A 17,465-nucleotide genomic window follows, 5' to 3' on the forward strand; every position below is an offset into this window, starting at 1 on the left:
GCACTTCCAAACCTGGGCTGTGACAGGTCGCTGCTTAGCCCTGCTCCAGGGGTGTTGGTGCTGCATCCCAGGCAGCAGCACCTTCACACTGGAGCTCACGGATGCTTCCTATTGCACCAGCCCACCCTTCAGAGCCTGGAGAGCCCTGAATATGCACTATACCCCCCTGCATGCCATACTTCTTGCCAAAGAAAAGGGCTGGTGAGAAAAGGCACACACACAGGACCCTTCTGAAAAGGTCACTGAGGACCTAGCCATGGGAACACTGTGGCAACCACCCCTGCTAAGCACTAGACCTGCTTCTGTACAGACAAGCCATAAGACAACCAGTGCCCAAACCTTCCCTCTGGAGACACCCGAGCTCCAGCAAATGCTTGACTCCCAGAGGACATGAGTTTGCTTGGCTCAGTCATCTGAAAGGGCAGAAGTGGGGAGCACGGGCAGAGCCACGTGCCTTGAGTGTCAAATAAGAGACTGCTCCTTCCAGCCTGGCCAAGAAGGTCAAGGCATCAAGGACCCTTTTTCCCTGTCTCCTTCAAGCTGGCACTGCTCTCACAAGCTGGCAGACCGTGTTGCTTAGTTCCCATAGCAGATTTACATGCCGCCTCCTAAGAAAAGAGCTGCCGGTGTGCTCTGCTGTCACCCCAACGTCCCCAAAGCACTTGGATAAAACTTAAAACACATAACAGATGCATAGAAAAGAAGCCTTTCAAAGACATGCATGCGAGCAGCATTGCTGTCAGGGGACTCCCTGCGCTGGTGCCCTCCCTTGCTCCCCTCTCCATCTTCTTTTCTTTCCCTCAGCCCACACGGATGGTGTGGCGGGACTAGAAGAAGCCTGGCAAGGTCATGCTGTTTGATTCCGATGCCAGTTTCAATTATGTGCTGGCTTTTATAACCAAATCAAAAAACAAAGGGCTAAGAAGGGGGAAAAAAGAAGGAGGGGAAGAGAGGGGAGAGGCAGCAGTGTCCAGTTGCAGGCTGGGAAATGACATTTCAATTTGTCAATTGATCCAAACCCCCTCCTTCCCTGCAGCCCCCTCTTTCTTTCTGTAATGTTCTCTTTCTGCCCTGGAAATTAATTAGCCCGTTTATCATGTGGAAAGACTGCAAATGGGGCAGCCCAGATACAGGCCAGACTGGAATAAAACCTGCTTTCTGCTTGGGTTATGGGCACCAAAGATGTGGTCACAAAGCATCGACAGCCAGGTGGAAGAAATGTCTCTGTGTGTTCAGTTCTCAGGATTTAGGTTGTCCTGGAGAGATCACAGATATGCTTTCCACTGGCTTCCCAAAGCACCTATGCACATGAAAAGTAGGTAGCTACCTTTCTTCATCAGCTTAGACTTTTGTCCAAGCTTGGGAAACAAGGATTATAAAGGCATTCAGCTAAATGAAAAGCTGAATTCAAAGGAGCTGGAATACCTTTTTTCTGTATTCCTTTCCCCCTCCACATGTTATATTATTAGACAGTGGGACTAGAAGCAAAAGGAAATAATTGAAAGGAAGATCCTCACAGTATTCCAGAAGGGGCAGGATGAAGCCACATCACAACATCCAGAATTGTGACAATGAAAGACAGCAATTTATCTGAAGACACATTAGAGCTTCAGAAAGTAAACTAGCTCCTCAGTCTTATGGCTAGTAATGAGACTTAGCATGGGGTTAGATTACCCACAAGTGCCACCTTGCTCCTTGTCTCTGACGTATCTGCTACCAATCATCATGACAGCAGGGCTCCTGAATCAAATGAGTAACAGATACCAATCCAATGTCCACACCTCCCAGCATACACAACATGGAAGAAGCGAAATGACAGTGATGAAAGAGACTTCTCAAGATCTTTCCAGCTTCTACCAAAGTCTACCATGACAGACCTAGGCATGACTCAAAAACTCAGGTACTGGCATGAAGAGGAAGCTGTCTGGTCCTGCTTGAACCTTTGATACAGGCAATTTCACAATGTCATGGCTGCTTCACAGGGCTTTCTTCAATTCTAACTCTCATGAGCAATGGGTATTCTCCTTGTTCAAAATCTCTAGGAGAGCATTGCCCTGCCATCACCCTGCTAAGCGACATGGAATCTTTGCAGTAGGGAAGTACCTACAGGACAGTGAATACTAATTCTCTTCCACACCATAGTGAGCAAAAAACATCCTCAAATGAGACACTTGCGCAGTTAGACAAAAGAAGTGATATGATTTAAAAGCAGAACAAGGGGCTAAGCACAGAGTCGGTGCCACTGAAGTCCAGGGAGTTTTTCCAGGCATACATCTGCTCCATACATTTTCAGTTATTCAGTATTCAAGCATACGTCTCCCAATCTTCTCTTCCTTTTATCCATCCGTATCTATGCAAATCTCATTTCTTCAACCCAGCTCACCACAATAAGTATCTCTCTCACACACATAAAGCCTAAATTTTATCAAGCATTTTATTTACTTCTGTCCCAGCAGACAGGAGGAAAAATGGAGAGAGAAAGAGAAAAAGAGAGATTAGTGCTGCCTCTTTTTATTCACAATTGGCAGGTACTAAAACATTTCCATTACCAGCACAACCAACCAACAAAAACAGTCCACAGCAGACCAACCCAGCAGCAGTAGCTGCAGGTGAGGACTCTATGACTTACATGGACAATGTTAGCTATGGGCAGTGATGCCTCTGTATGCAGCTGAGTAAACGCCACTGCAGCCTGCAGACTCAGCAGAAACGGAGGCAGAACCCATCATTATCTACTTGGATCCTAACAGGGGGCAGGCCCTCACTGTGCTGTGCTGGGTACTCATGCTAAGTGAAAGAAAGACCCCAAAGAACTCATCAGAGTGTGTCAAGGAAGGACAAAACTGGCAGGGAGAGGAGGAGAGCAGGGAGAAAAGCAGAGCTCCTGCAGGCTCCTTTACTGTGCTCCAGTGTTTGCTTTGCTGGGAAGCAGGCTGGGATGAAGGACTGTGAAGGGGCAATATTGTGGCCTTAGAGACAACTGCAGACTGCAAAAAATATCAACTGCACTTGCAATAATCCCTACGTACTTTCTGATGCTGTAATTCATAGAGTGCCTGGTTACTACATCTCTCCTGCTGGTCGTAGCCAGGAGATGGGGAGCTATGATTGCCCCTCTTCTTCCCTGCACTGCAGCAATGGATGGGATGTTGTTACTCACTCTCCTCCATCCCACGCAGTCAGAAGTTGAGCACTGGGACTACTAGTTTACTAGCACTGGTAGCTTGTGCCCATCTCTGCTGCTGTTGCTACTCAGCACTCCTATAGGGACACTTTTTCCCCCCCCAGAAGAACAAAACACCCTGCTTCTTTTATTCTTCATTAAACATTGCCTGGTGTGGCCCAAGACAAGCAGTGTTTAAAACCTCTCTAGTGGAAATGATGGCCCAGTGAGCCCAAGTTAAAGATCCACATTGGGAAGCTCAGTGACTCCTGCAGGGCCAGCACGCCAGGGCCCCCTCCCAAAACTCCACTTATCCCACCTCCTGTGGAAGAGGTACTTTATGCTCCAAGCCCTAAAATAAAGTGCCACCACTGCAATGCACAGCTGGGTTTGTTACACAGATACTCATCCTCTGGTACACTGCTGAGACGAGCTCGGGAATGGCTATTACGAGCATGCTGCAGACATCTGAAAGCACGGTGGGAGCCATTTCTTTCTCATGCTTCATCCCAGTGTCTCCCTCCAGACCTTGACACCCTTCCGGGACTCAGTTTCCCAGGTGTGCAATGAAAACAATGGTGTCCCCAGCCTTAGCTGGGGGCTATGACACTATCTGATTTGCTATATACAAGGCTGATGATGTAAATACAGATCACTGAGGCTCCAGAATGAATGTGTCACATCAGTTTCTTTAAACTTCAGCTCAGCCCAGCCTACAGCCTGTTTCACTGCAGGATTTCACAGATCTGACTTAGAATCTCACTAATGCTGCAGTTGTAGCCTCTCCAGCTCACAAATGGTGAAATCCAACCTCAGGAATGTCACACACCTTTCCCAAAGTCACAGAAGAAGAGCAGTATTTAGGCCTCCTGAATCTCTGATGCATGGCAGTCCATGCCCTCTTCCTTGCAATTGAAATACTCTCTGTCCCTGGAGTCATCCACTGCTTTGAAAAGAGCTGATGCGCTCCAAAGCTGTCTCAACACAAGTCGGCACCAGTAAGCAATTCCCAATGAAGTGGAAAGTCAAAATGTCTTTGTATTTGACTTGATCCAAAAAGAAGATACACACTTAAATCTCTCTTTTCCCTTAAATACCCTCCTCACAGATGTGAAATCCTGCTGAAAGACATTTTCAGACCAAAATAGGTTGGTTAGCATAAAAAGATGGCTCCCTCCACCCCCACGCCCCCAATTTACTACAAACTTTTGTGTTTACTGCCAAAACACCTAGTTTGCTAAAGGTCACAGGGAAGTGACAAGAAAAACAACTAAATAAATACTCAAAGTAAGGGGATGAACATTTGGACATACATTCGCTCTGAATGTACCTCTTGTTGTCTGGACATGATTATACACCTGAGCCCTGCTACATCTTTCAAAGACAAGGACAGAAAAGCCAGGAAGAAGGATCCCCCCCCCTCCCCTTCTTTTTGCACTACAACATTCAAGAATTAAATAGTATTCCTCGCCCAGAAGATCTGATCTTGCCAAGGCACTTTCAATGCTCCTCATCATCTCATTGGCCTCACTTGCAGGAGTGCTGAGCATTCAGAAGCGCTTAACAGGAGATGACTGGTCTCAGGACCCACTGGACCTTGTCTTCCTGTATGTTTCAATTCACCAGTTTCCCAGGGAGAGGTAGGGAAGCTGAAGGAATTGTACTTTGCCCTAGAACTGAATCTTGACATTGCTTCCCCATAAGATTTTCATCAGAACATTCACAGGATTTCACATACTGGATTTCTTTGTACTTGCTTAGACTCTCATCAGCTCTCCTGGTGCCACTCTATGTGTAGGCAAGGAGATCCAAGGGAATCTACACTACATATCCTAATGGCAAAGCCATTTTCAAACTTGACACTCGCTTCTTCACATGTGAGTACCTCCAGTTTAGACTCATAGACGCAAATAGAGAATGCCCTGAGGGAAAGTGATTGCGCAGGTGCCTAAGCTACATCTCTGAGTGTGATGAGGGAAGCAGGGGCCATAGACCCCAGGATTATCTCATGATTCACAGAACTTTTGGTTCTTATATGAACCTAAAAACCTTTTGAGGTTTCTCTCAGCCTGGCAATAACAGACCTACCTAACTACACTGACAAACATCAACAGGCTCCTCAGCCCTTCTGTCTTTGCAATAAAAGAGAATTCTTCTCTTCTTAATTAAATTTTTTGTCTTCTCTTATTACCCTTGGCTGCCGCTTTGTGTCTAGTGCAGTTCTGTTCTGGACCACAGAAACAATAAAGGAGTATGTTCTTTATGCTCATGCAAGGACTCTGAGCTGTCAAGAGCTGTGCTAATAAAAGGTAAAAACAAAACTGGAGCTGAGATCAACCTGCTCCGACTTCAGGACAGTCCAAACCACTATAAATGGGGTGGAGAGGGAAAAACAACTCAGAGGATAGCAGTGGCTTCTCTGTCTACTGGAGACTGCAAAGCACTGTCTAGTACTAATGAATGAGCCTTTCTAGCTCCTTCTGAGATGAACCAGCACTGTTATTGCTCCAGAAGGGATGAAGAAACTGAGGTACAGGAAAGGGATGTGATTCTTGCACAGCCTGAGCATGGCACAGTGCAGAGCCTGAGCAAACAACCGGCCTTTAGCCATCCCCATGCCTACTATGAGAATATTAAAAGCTGCTATGAAGCAACAACACAGAGCCTGTGAAGCAATATATTTTCCCAGTTAAGCAGTGTGCATGATTAGAGCCTCCAGGTAACAGGTACATGGGATAGAGGGCTGGAGGGAGGAAAAGCACAGTCCAATGCAGAAGACTGTCAGTTCAGTCTGTCTGCAGGTACACTGTTAATTTTGGTTGCAGTCCATCTCTCCCTGAGCAGGAACCATGTACAACCTTCCGTTTCACCTCTGGAATCAGTGAAAGCATTCCCTTCCTCAGCCTGCTTCCATGACGACATTAAGGGCTGTGAGGGCAAAGGGAAAGGGAGGGCTCATTCTAGGACAACTGTTAATAATAGGGTGGCAAAGTTTGTTTTACAGCTCTTGGAGTATACTCTGCTCCAAGAATAAAAAATCACCCTTCCAAATGGTTGATCTGGCCCTTGTCAGGAGCATGATAATAAGAACAGGAAAAAAAAAGGGGTGGAAAGGCCACAAAATATATGCATCAAATGCTCTAGAGCAGTGGTCATGGCTCCAGCACATAAAACATTTGCTCTGCTGCTGACAAAGTGTAAAACCTATTTTTCTTTCCTAAAAAATAAAGAAAAGATGAAAATCCCCTAAATGATTCAATATTTTATACACACTCCATATACCGCAGCCTTGAAAAAGATGCCGCAGCATGACGGGCTTTGGAGACTTTATCTTGCTGCAGCAACTGAAGAAGAGCAATTTTAACAGTGACATAATAGTCAGGCATGTGTTTGCTCGGTGGTTATACACAGCTAGTATTAGGGTGCTGGTGAGTGTGTTCTTGGCAGTTTTGCCTTTGCACAGGTTTCATTTTCCATGGGCTGAATTCCATGGACGCATATGTTTCAGGCTACGCCTATGTAGAATTTGCTAACGCTGTACAAATGGAGGTGCCAGACCTGTGCACATGTTTTTGGCATGTGTTCTGTGTGCATGCACTCTGTGTGCATGTACATATGTGCATGTACTCTAGGCTGTGAGGTTTTGGTTCTCTCTAAGCACTGGAGTGCTGCGAGTGTGTGTGGTTATACAAAGTTTACTAAGGCGTGCTGCCATTCTTAACCTCTAATACATACCATCTACTCCTGCTCCACAGGAGCAGGGTTCATCCCTTTCTTCTGCTACAAACACTCAGAGCTTCCATTTTATACAGCAGAGTGTCCTCCATCATAGAAAGACTGTCCCTACCCACTAGAGAGCAAGTCCAACTGCCCCAAACAGCACCAACTCAGACACCTACCCATCACATGGAAGCTTGTGCCCCAATCAAGCCTTGCTCTGGCACCTTCATGGGCTCCTGCCCTTCTGCTGAGGTTGACTGAAGGCCATGCTGCTGCTCTTGAGCACATGGGTACATGTTTCCAATGCTGCCTAGGGGAGAGAGCATTAACCAAGGTACCACAAAGTGGAAAATCAACAGTAGAGTCTGCCCTGGGCCATGCTGAACAAAGATGCTGTTAGCAGGAAACTGCCCTAAGCTGTTCATAAGATAAGAGATACAAGGACTTGTATCTCAGCATCTCTTGTACTCCCACGTGGACCAGCTCTCTGCTGCACCTTAGGGCGAGCCACAGACCTTTCCCTGCAACCATGGATAGGAAGATGAAGCTCTAGCCATGAGAGCCAGATAAGAGACCTCCCTCGGATCATCAGTTCTGGTAAAACAGTGGTACAAGCCATCTAAACTTTGATATGGTGATAGGAAATCTAGCCTTGAGGCAGGCAAAACATTCAAACACCATCAGAGTAGTTTCTGATGCACACCTCTGCCTTTTGTATTCTTTCTTCCTCCACTACTCCAAATCAGGTTATGATCCTTACATGTCATGGCAGTTATTAAATTGAACTGGGATCAGGGGAAATACCTCCCACTCACAGTCATGCAGTCAATCCTATATAAAGTCCATCATCAGCATCACAACACAGAGCAAAAAGGTCAGCATTTGGTGGGGACAAAAGAGTTGCTCTCCTACACAGAAGAACAAAGCCTTCTGCAACATACTGTTGGGTTTATGTGGCAAGGTCGGGAGGGAAGGAGGGATGCAGAAGTGGCTTCTGTAAGAAGACAGCAGGAGCCGTTCCCATGTAAGACAAAGCCAGGTTCAGATAGCTTGAAGAGACTTGCTGCTGCCCAAAGCCGAGCCCATCATCAACAATGGTAGCACCTCTGCAATATCATACTTAAGAAAGAGTAAAAAACCACTGTGCAGCATCTGTGAGAGAGGAGAGAATGTGAGAAAAGGAGCTCTGCAGACACCAAGGTCAGTAAAGAGGGAGAGGAGGAGCTCCATGCACCAGAGCAGAGATTCCCCTGCAGCCCATGGAGAAGACCACAGTGCAGCAAGTGGATGTGCCCTGAAGGAAGCTGCAGCCTTTGAAAAGGACCCACATAGAGGCAGTGCCTGAAGGACTGTTTCACGTGCTGCAGCACAGAGAAAGCATGAAGAGGAAGGAGCAGTAAAGACAAAGTGTTGCTGCAACCTCAAAGTGTGACGGCAACCACATTCCCTGTCCTCCTGTGCTGCTTGCATGGGAAGGAGAAGAGCTGGGAGTAAAGCTGAGCCTGGGGAAGAGGGATGGGTGGGGGAAGATAGGTTTAGTTTTGTTCTTCTTTCTCACTATCCTACTCTGTTATTAATTGGCAATAAATTAGTTTTCCCAAGTCTAACCTGTTTTGCCCATGACAGTAATTGACTGGTTTGCCTGTGTCTTGCTGAGAAGGAGTGACAGAGTACCTTGGTGGGTGTGCGGCAGCCAGACAAGGTCAACCCACCCGAAAAGATACTGCCACTGAGGAAAAACATAGAGAGAAGCATCTCTGAGCAACTGGTGATACTCTTGCAGGTGAGGCAGATAACCAGCATTACAGCTCTGTGTAGCTTTTCTGCCCAATCCCTGGGCCTGGTTACAGAAAGGATGAAGAATCACAGTTTCCAAGATGATGAACATCAACTGCCCACAGGGACCTCAGAAGCAGACCTCCTAAAAAACAAACCCTCACTCCTGAAACAAATGAACAATAATAATTCATGGTCCAACCAAATGATAATGTTTCCAATAATAATTCATGCTCCAGGCAAAGCCTGGGACCTAAGAAGCCACCTCCTCTTGCCCGTGACACAGAGTTAGGCAGTGGCTGGGATTCCCTATCCAGAGGCATTCCCAGCCCTAAAGTGTCATCAGCAAACAGAGGGATCTGATTTCTTGGCAGCACAAACTGCCACGGGCTCACAAGCCACTTCCTTCCCTGGGATGTGACGCCCTGGATGGCTCTGTTCCTGCTGCCTGCCAGTGTCTGTTGTCTTCCCCTCTTCTCCATCTGCCTCCCGCCTCCCTCCACTACTCATTCCTTTCCTCAACGAGGCTGGCATTTAAGAAACACTTATTCCAATCCATTTCTACCCTTGTACAGCAATTGGGTGTCATTTAGTTTGATTTAACCAATTTAGTCCTATGAATTAATTGGTTAATAAGCCATCTATATGCATCAGGTGACAGAGTCGCACTCACACACAGACACAGACAAGCTAACCACTTGTCCTTGTTTAATAACAGGCTGTAGGGAGGAGGAGTGGGAGAGGCATGCAGGCTAATATCACTCCCCATGGGAAAGTGCCAGCAATGGGACTTGGTGATCATCACACTGACCTTGACCTCTGGGTGGGGGAGCTGTCTGTTTAAGGTAATAAAGAAATCACCTACACCATGGCTAGAGAGGAGTGCCAGGTACAGAACAGACACAACCACCATGAATATGCTTTACATTATGGGCTGAGTTCTTCTAAGGAGGAAGGAAAAGAGGCTTAGTTCATACTTACTAGATAGTAGGAAATTCTCAGCTGCATTCCCTAACAGCTGAACTTTGTATGTGTGTAGGAAGAGAAGAGGAGTGGGGAGTGGGGGAATAGGAGGAGACTGAGGTTTAAAGCATTTTATTTAGGTGTGATCCTTAATTATGGGGAAAAATATCTCATCTATTTTGATTTCTTTTTATATGCCAAGGAAAAAAGCATTGCTCAAAGGCCCCAGCCATTTCAATGCTATATACAAACCCCCGAGGATTTCAACAAACAACAACACAGCAAACCAAAAGCAAATCCAGCAACACATCCCAACCCACACAACAGAAAAACATCAACTGTTTAGCCAGAAAAACAACTCCTCCCTTTCCCTGGCTGCCCATCCATCTCAGCCGGCCCTGGATGCCCCAGCAAGCAGCCAAGTTTCTCTGCATACCCTCGAGGTGAATACACAGAGGACTTGCAGGCTGAGGTGGAACTGAATTATAGGGCCATGGGACCCTTCCCTGCCAGCAGTTCCTTCTCTTTTCTGCCCTCGGCACTACTCTCTGTTTCAGCCACTGCAAATGCAGCAACATTACACAGGGCAGGGGTCACTCTCCAGTGTGGGAACCTCCCGAGGGATTTGGAACAGGGAATGCCAACACTGGGGCCAGACACTACAAATCCGAAACCAAACGGCAGCGCTGGGCCACATCCTGTCACTAAAGAACTAGAACACAAGCTTCTGTACTGGGTGGTTTCCAGTTGAACACAAGGTAAACTGCATGGTCCAGCTGCCACAGACCAAGTAATGAACACCATGAACAGCTTTGGCTCAGGCTACCCCAGGGAGAGAAGAGGGGGCTCAGCTTGTGGTGGCTGGTGCAACAGCAATGGTGCATCTGTGCAAGGGCCACTCTAGGGCCCCCCAGCTCCTGGTGTTTTCCAGTGCTGTGGGAGAGAAACTAGCATGCTACAGGCTCTGCGAGAGAGATACAAAGTGAGTAGCAGGGATGTAGCTTGAGCAGAAAGTACTTCCCCCCCTTTCCCTAAGGAAAATGAAATTACAGCGGAGTTTCACTTTAAATGGATCCCATTAGCACAACAGGCACCACTGGAAGAATAACATCCTCTGTGCACTGAAGTGAAACACTGACAGGCAGAGCGGAGCAGGCTGAACCAGTCCCTTCCAGACAGGAAAGGGAGAAACCTGTTTAGCCAGTACACTCAATAGAAGGCTGCGTGAAGGGGGCAGGAGAAAAAAGGGACTGGGGAAACCTGCCAGAGCTCCTGGTGTGAGTGTGCCCTACAGCCAGCACAAAGCAGGCAGGATAGAGCCTTTTCATTGCATGTGCAGGGACCCCCCAAGTGCCTTGCTGGGTGTTAATCCCTGAGAAACACTCTTTCACTCTTGCTAGCATGTGAGTGCCTGTTCCCAGCATTGTGAAATGATCAAAATACAGGCTTAAGCTGCTCTGCTTGAAGAACTAGAAGCCCTAACTACCTCTGCTCGATCCGCATCGTGACCACAGAAACCAGAATGTCCCACCTGAATGCAGCAAATGGCAACGTGGCTTTACAGCTTAAGGGCCACGAGGAACATACACATCCCAGACTTCCCTGGTTAGGTAGCTCATATGCAATAGGCAGTCACATCACACTTCCCAAGAAGGTTATCTTTACCCACTGCTAAAGACTCCAGGCCCAAAATGTATAACAGTACTTAGGAGACTAAAAGGGACAGAAAGGCTTTCTTCCTTCCCAGAAATTCCTCACCAGGCTCAGTCCCTTAATATCCACTCGTTTCAGAAAGGGAGAGATGAGATGCCCATGCTGCTTGGGATTACTTGGGAATCTCACCAGCTGCCTCATGGCAGCTCCCAGCACTGGAACACCTTTGAATCTGTGTGGCATCCTATTACCCAAATATCATTAGTCACAGAGCCAGCCCATCTGTCCATGTGAGCCTTGCACACTGAGATGGAGCTGTGCAAATGCTGGTAACAGCAGAGCACAGGGCAAAGGCTAGTAAGACAGAGCACCACTGTTGGAGATGCTGGTGGCACAGGACAGGACTGTTAATCCCTAGGCTAATGCCCAAGGAGTACACATTATGGGATGCAGTGAAAGAGCATTTGTGGATGGTATAGGTTTTATGAGGTATTTCAGGGAAAGACCAAATGAAGAAAAAGGGAGGGACAAAGGTGGTTTGCAGAGGAAAAAACATGGTAAAATAGAGGAATAAGGGAACAAAAGGGATCAGTTGCATGTAAACAGGTTGCTGGTTGGTGCAGTCATCTGGCCATTCGCTGTGCTGATGTGCACGCTCTGTCCTGCCCTCCAATTAAACTCCCACTCCACTTCCCACTATTTATTTCCCTGGTAAGAAGACTCTATGTGCCAGTACTGTGAAGCTGGACTAGCTAGTGAGTATCTCTACTCACTAGCCACGTAAGTGGCTTATGAGCCCAGTGAGCATGTCTCTTTTGGAGAAGACGACAAGAGGAGCTGTCAAAGAAGCAGGAGAACTGCTGGAATCTCCAGCCAAACTAAGCCTCGTTGGTCCTGCCTCTTCTTGTTTCCATTCTCCACATCCTCTGCAGCCTGGGAACCATCTCCCTTAGTTTCCTCTTCTCTCGCCTTCTTGTTTTAATCCCCCTGACAAAGCCTTAAGCTATCTAAAAGCATCCCCAACAAGGATGAGCGAACAGAAGTATCTTCACAAATGTGCATTTGAGCTCCACATGCTCCCAGGGATGGTGTAGTAATAAAAAGCAATTAGATAACACTCAGCAGCTACAGTGAGAGGGAGTGGTACAATCTTACCAGGACTAATAGGGGTCTTAATAATAGATGGTGCAGTGCTGGAGAGGGGAGGACGAAGTGGTTTCAGTTACATTACCTTTTTCTGCCCAGTGAATTTCTGTGAGTGGAGGATCAATATTCTATGAAAGTGGGGATTAACTTACCCTCCACTCTTACTACTTCTACCAAGGAGATCCCTGTAGGTTCTAGGCTGTAGGACTGGGCTCCCTGACAGTTTGGGATGGGAGAATCCCATGGAGAAGCATGCAGAGGTCACTCCTGCATCCCCCCATGAAAGGACACACTTCAGTTCTACAGGTGCCAACTTTCAAGCAGCTCAGTAATGAAGAACCTGGAAGAGCACATGGTTTTGCTCTCTTGCTTTCTCTCATGTCCCAGGGAAAGTCCAATAGCAAAGTTGCAAATGACTGCTGAAACAAGACTGAAGAAAGCCCAACACACCAGAATCTGCCACATTGTACCCCAGGTGGGTCAGTATCACACCACCAAGACCTCTACATGCATTTCTTCCCATTACCTTCTATTTACAAACCCTCACTTCATGCCTCCTTGTTCAAAATGCAAGCCATGGAGGGCATTTTGCTGTTGCTATAGAAACAGTTATTATAATCTCAAACATACTTAATGCATCACTCTTTCCCTCCAGCACCTTGCAACAGCTTGCCATTCAATGGGAAGGCTATGCTGCGAGAGGAGGAAGAAGCAGGTGAAAGAGCCCTGACAGCTTATGGTCCTGCACTTGAGACCCAGCATCTCCGCAGCTGCTCATCATCTCTTTTCCACCACTGCACAGACTTTCTTTCTTTCTTTTTCTCTCTCTTTCTGTCTTGTTTTCTGTTCTTTGGAGTGTCACATCATTTACATTTATGAAAGGAATTTTCCTGGGGTTGCAAAGATAGTTCAAATTGTCTGTGATCAGATCAACCTTGTGCATAATACATTTGTATGAAAATAAACTCCCTGGGGCCCACACTCCTGGCTGAAAGTCTCTGTAATGAAGCATTTTACTCTAATTTAGTTAAAGATGATGGAGATAGGAATGAGTATGTGCCTGCATGCATATGGAGGAGGGGAAGAAAGACAGGATTCTATACACATACAAAATCCAGTAATATTAAGATTCCATGCTAGCTGGGAACAGTACTAAAGTACTTCATTAGTACAAGAAGTTAACTCTGAAAGTCAGTCCTGCTCTACATGGCTTCTTGCAGACCAATCTGGACAACCTGAGTGTTTATCCTTAGAAGGGTTAGGCAGAAAACCATCTTTCCACCCTGCATCAGTTGTTAAGAAATCATTCCCATTCCACATCCAGACTCACACTTGGGTAATGACCGTCCTTCCTTTCCGTTCCTCTCTAAAAGCAAATGCAAGATATCACCCTCGATTAGAATGGCTTCTATATCAGGAGGAACATTAGCCTTTTATTTTCCAGCCTCTACTCTATTTGGATGATTTTCCTGTAGGGCTCCTTCCCTATGTCTCCAGTGCCAGCTGAGTGACTTGGCTCCCAGGTTCTTTGCTCTCCTATGTGACATACTCCGTCTTGGCTAGGCACTTAAATCTGGATATGTGAAAATGGCAAAACCTTCCTGAAATGAGGACAATTCCACACAAGGTTTCTGTTTCAATTAACAGGTATTTTCTGAGGAGAACATCTTTGCCCACACACAAAAATATCAACCAGATCTGACTCTCAGCAAATTGTTTCAGTACTTCAAGCCTGAAGTACAGCCACAGAGAGTTAAGTTCTAGTACACTCTGCCATTGATTCACTGTGATGTCCTGAATAAATCTCTGCTGTTTTCTTTCCCCACAGACTTACCTCCCTACCCAACAAACTCCCATAAGACTTCATATATCAGTCTCCCAGGGTTCCAGCCATAGACTGAGTGTACCCAGGAACATCTTTGAATGTATGAGGTATGGTCAGTACAGGAAAGAGGTACCTGATTGCGACTGCTTGTAATTCCAGAGTCCTTGAGGCTATTTTACCATCAATAATCAAACACTGGGATTTCTTTACTCCATTATTGCAGGCCTACTATTTTTCCCCATCCTAAGGGGATGTGGGAAAAATGCCAGTAAGGACAGGAGAGGCAAGGAAGTAGGAAGATAGAAAGCTAGGAGCCACTGATAAGGTGTGAAGAGAATGGTATGGTTCAAGATGCACAGGGAGAACTGGCAAAAGTGATTTGGCAGACAGTAATCTTAGGTAGGAATTGCTGTGTTTGTTCCTATTAACTTCACTGAAAGGACAGCCTTTGGATAATGCTGGTATTATCCTATTCTAGGACATAGATGCAGACACACATGTACTATGGAAGTACCTATTTTTCTCCTGTCTCTTTTTTCCCCCCCTTCTTCCTATTTCTATACCCTAAGAATAAAATCAGCTCTTCCAACTAGACAGCCCTGGAAAAATTCCTACATCCCACTGAAGACATATCTTCCTCACAGTAAGGCAAGTGATCAACTCTTCTGAAAACACACAAAGTACACCTTGAAAATGAAGGCAGAGGACTAAATCCATTCTTGGCAAGCAGAAGGTGCAACTCCCTTTGAAGCAAGAGAAATGAATTTGTCTTAGGGAGATAAATACTAATAACCAGTCCTTCCCGGAGGACAATCTGATAACACTGAAGTTGACACCCACAAACGTCAGGCAGGATATATTTCCCCCTCTGTGCCAGTATCTGAGCTTATCAACCTCTTTGCTCCTTCTCTCCCAAGTCATTTTGCAGGGTCAAAGGCTATCATGGAGCTTTAATTAGAATGCCATCATAATGAGCTGACACTTAAATCAGCCTGCCAGTGGCTAAAGAAAATTAACCTCAGAGTCAAATGAGCTCCAGTCTGGGAGTTCATGTCAAAAGGGGGCAACAGATGCTTGCAGAGCTGATGTGTATGGTGGGGGGACAGAAGCTAAACCTTGCGTTGCTTTGAACCAAGAGATCTGCACTGGGAAGTCACCTATCCTACTTGTCTCTGATGCACAAATAAAAGCAAGCAGTCTTTACTGAGCTTTAGAGCATCTGTTTGCTGTGCCAAGCCAAGGAGAAATCGACAGGGAGAACTTACATAGGGGTAGAAACTCCTTTTGAGCTCCTTGAGAAAAGATGCAATTCATTCAACCATGAACATATCACATGCAAGAAGCTGTATCAGTTGCCATGACTGACTTTGTCATTATGACTTAGTTGATTACAACATTACGATGCAAGAGCCTAGGCTGCAAATAAGGGCAGGTGTTTCACCCAGCCTCAGACCATGCAAAGCTTAGGGAGCAGCAAATAAACAGCACAAGGATAATACCCCTTGCTGGCTAACAAATAGGAGGAGCATTCACAAGGATGAATACACACAGAGAATTAACCTCCACTCACTAACCTTGCACTTTCCCTTTGCTACTGATGTCCCTGCAACAGTACTGCTCCTCCCCACATGCATTTTGCACCAGGTTCTCTCCACACCATCTTTTGGCACAAGTCACAACATTGCTGCACTGCCAGTGAGTTTTAATAAGTGCTGCACAGTCAGCAGCAGTTTTTCCCAGCAAACCCAGATAGTCCCTTAAGTACCATTTTTCTTTGCATCCTAAAGGCAGCCAGTAGCCCAGAGAAGAAATCAAATGTGCGTTACTCACAGGTACCAGAGAATCCATAAAGGATTACTGCCTTCCTCAGAGCTGAACTGCCAGTGCTATCATTTCCCACAACATCTCTTTTATGCCACTACACTTGACAAATACCTTGTGCCTCTCCACAGGTATTTAGGAAATCCTGCCAGTGCAGGTACAGAGAACACACAAATGGACCTAACATCTCCATCCACTCAAGACAAAGCTGTGCAACAAAATGAAGGTATTTTTGCTAACCATATCTGTCCCTGTATAGAAGAAGCAGACTCATGTTCCTTGCCACGGAAGGACACATTTTCCTTTCATTTAGATCAGTACACCTCAGAGGCTACTTGAAACAACCCTGGAATCACTCTTGATGTGTTACTACTACAACCATAATTGATCTTTCTCTAAAGGAGAATATCTGATTGAGAACCTTGGGAGATGACTCCACTTACTGTATCACAAAGCTGAAAACTGGATCAACTCTGCTAGAGGCAGTGCATTGATAGTAAATCTACAAAAGGATGCTAAACAGTACAATTTAGTGCAGAAAGGAAATCTGAAGCCACCCTCTTTGCAAAAGTATCCTATGAAACGCTTCTTATGAACAACTAATTGTTCCTGAAAGACTGTTGAACACCTCAGTTAAGTCTTCTCCAGTAACAACCTTAGTTTACCTTCAAGATCTGGCTGCACTATGAAGGCCAACTTCTTTCCTTCTTAAGAACAATGAAGCTGCAATGGGCTCGGTCTTACAGTTCCCAAATTGATGTGCTAGGAATTAAAAGCCAAACCGATCTTCCTGTTCACTCACAGCTTTTCATGCTGTAGAGGCTGTGAGACAGGAGGACTGCAAACATCAGGGTAGATTAGTTACAGGCATTTTTAAACTTTGCATTATTTGCACCAGGGTATTCAGAAACAGTAGAATTTCCAGTTTATGTTAAGCTTCAAGTATAATTTTGTTGTTTTTAAAGCATTCCTATATCTTACGGTTTGGACGTAAGTCATTCAATTGGCGATACTTGCTCAAAGGTTCAGCTCCCATGAGGCTTCAAAGAGAACTTCCACTTTCTTTTAAGAAGAGAATGTTATTAACCCCTGGGGGAGTTATATTGAAAAGCATGAAATTGTAACCTTTGGCTTGACCCAAATGCCTTGAACCTAGAGGCAAGTAATAAGAAGTGCAGGTATTTGGGAAGTGTTCCTTCAGGGTGTACACTGGGGAGAACAGCGCTGGTCATTTCTGAGGTACATGGAAATTTGGAAGTCAATCTCATGTTTTGGGGCAGGCAGACGACTGATACTGAAAAGGGACATCTCTGAACACCCGTATTGAAAGGGAAATAAAAAGGGCCTTTTTTTTGCCTTGTAGTTTTCTTCTCCCCTCCCCAAGTCTTGCACTATATG

This window comes from Melopsittacus undulatus, chromosome 2 (assembly GCF_012275295.1).
Source record: "Melopsittacus undulatus isolate bMelUnd1 chromosome 2, bMelUnd1.mat.Z, whole genome shotgun sequence".
Lineage (NCBI taxonomy): Eukaryota > Metazoa > Chordata > Aves > Psittaciformes > Psittaculidae > Melopsittacus > Melopsittacus undulatus.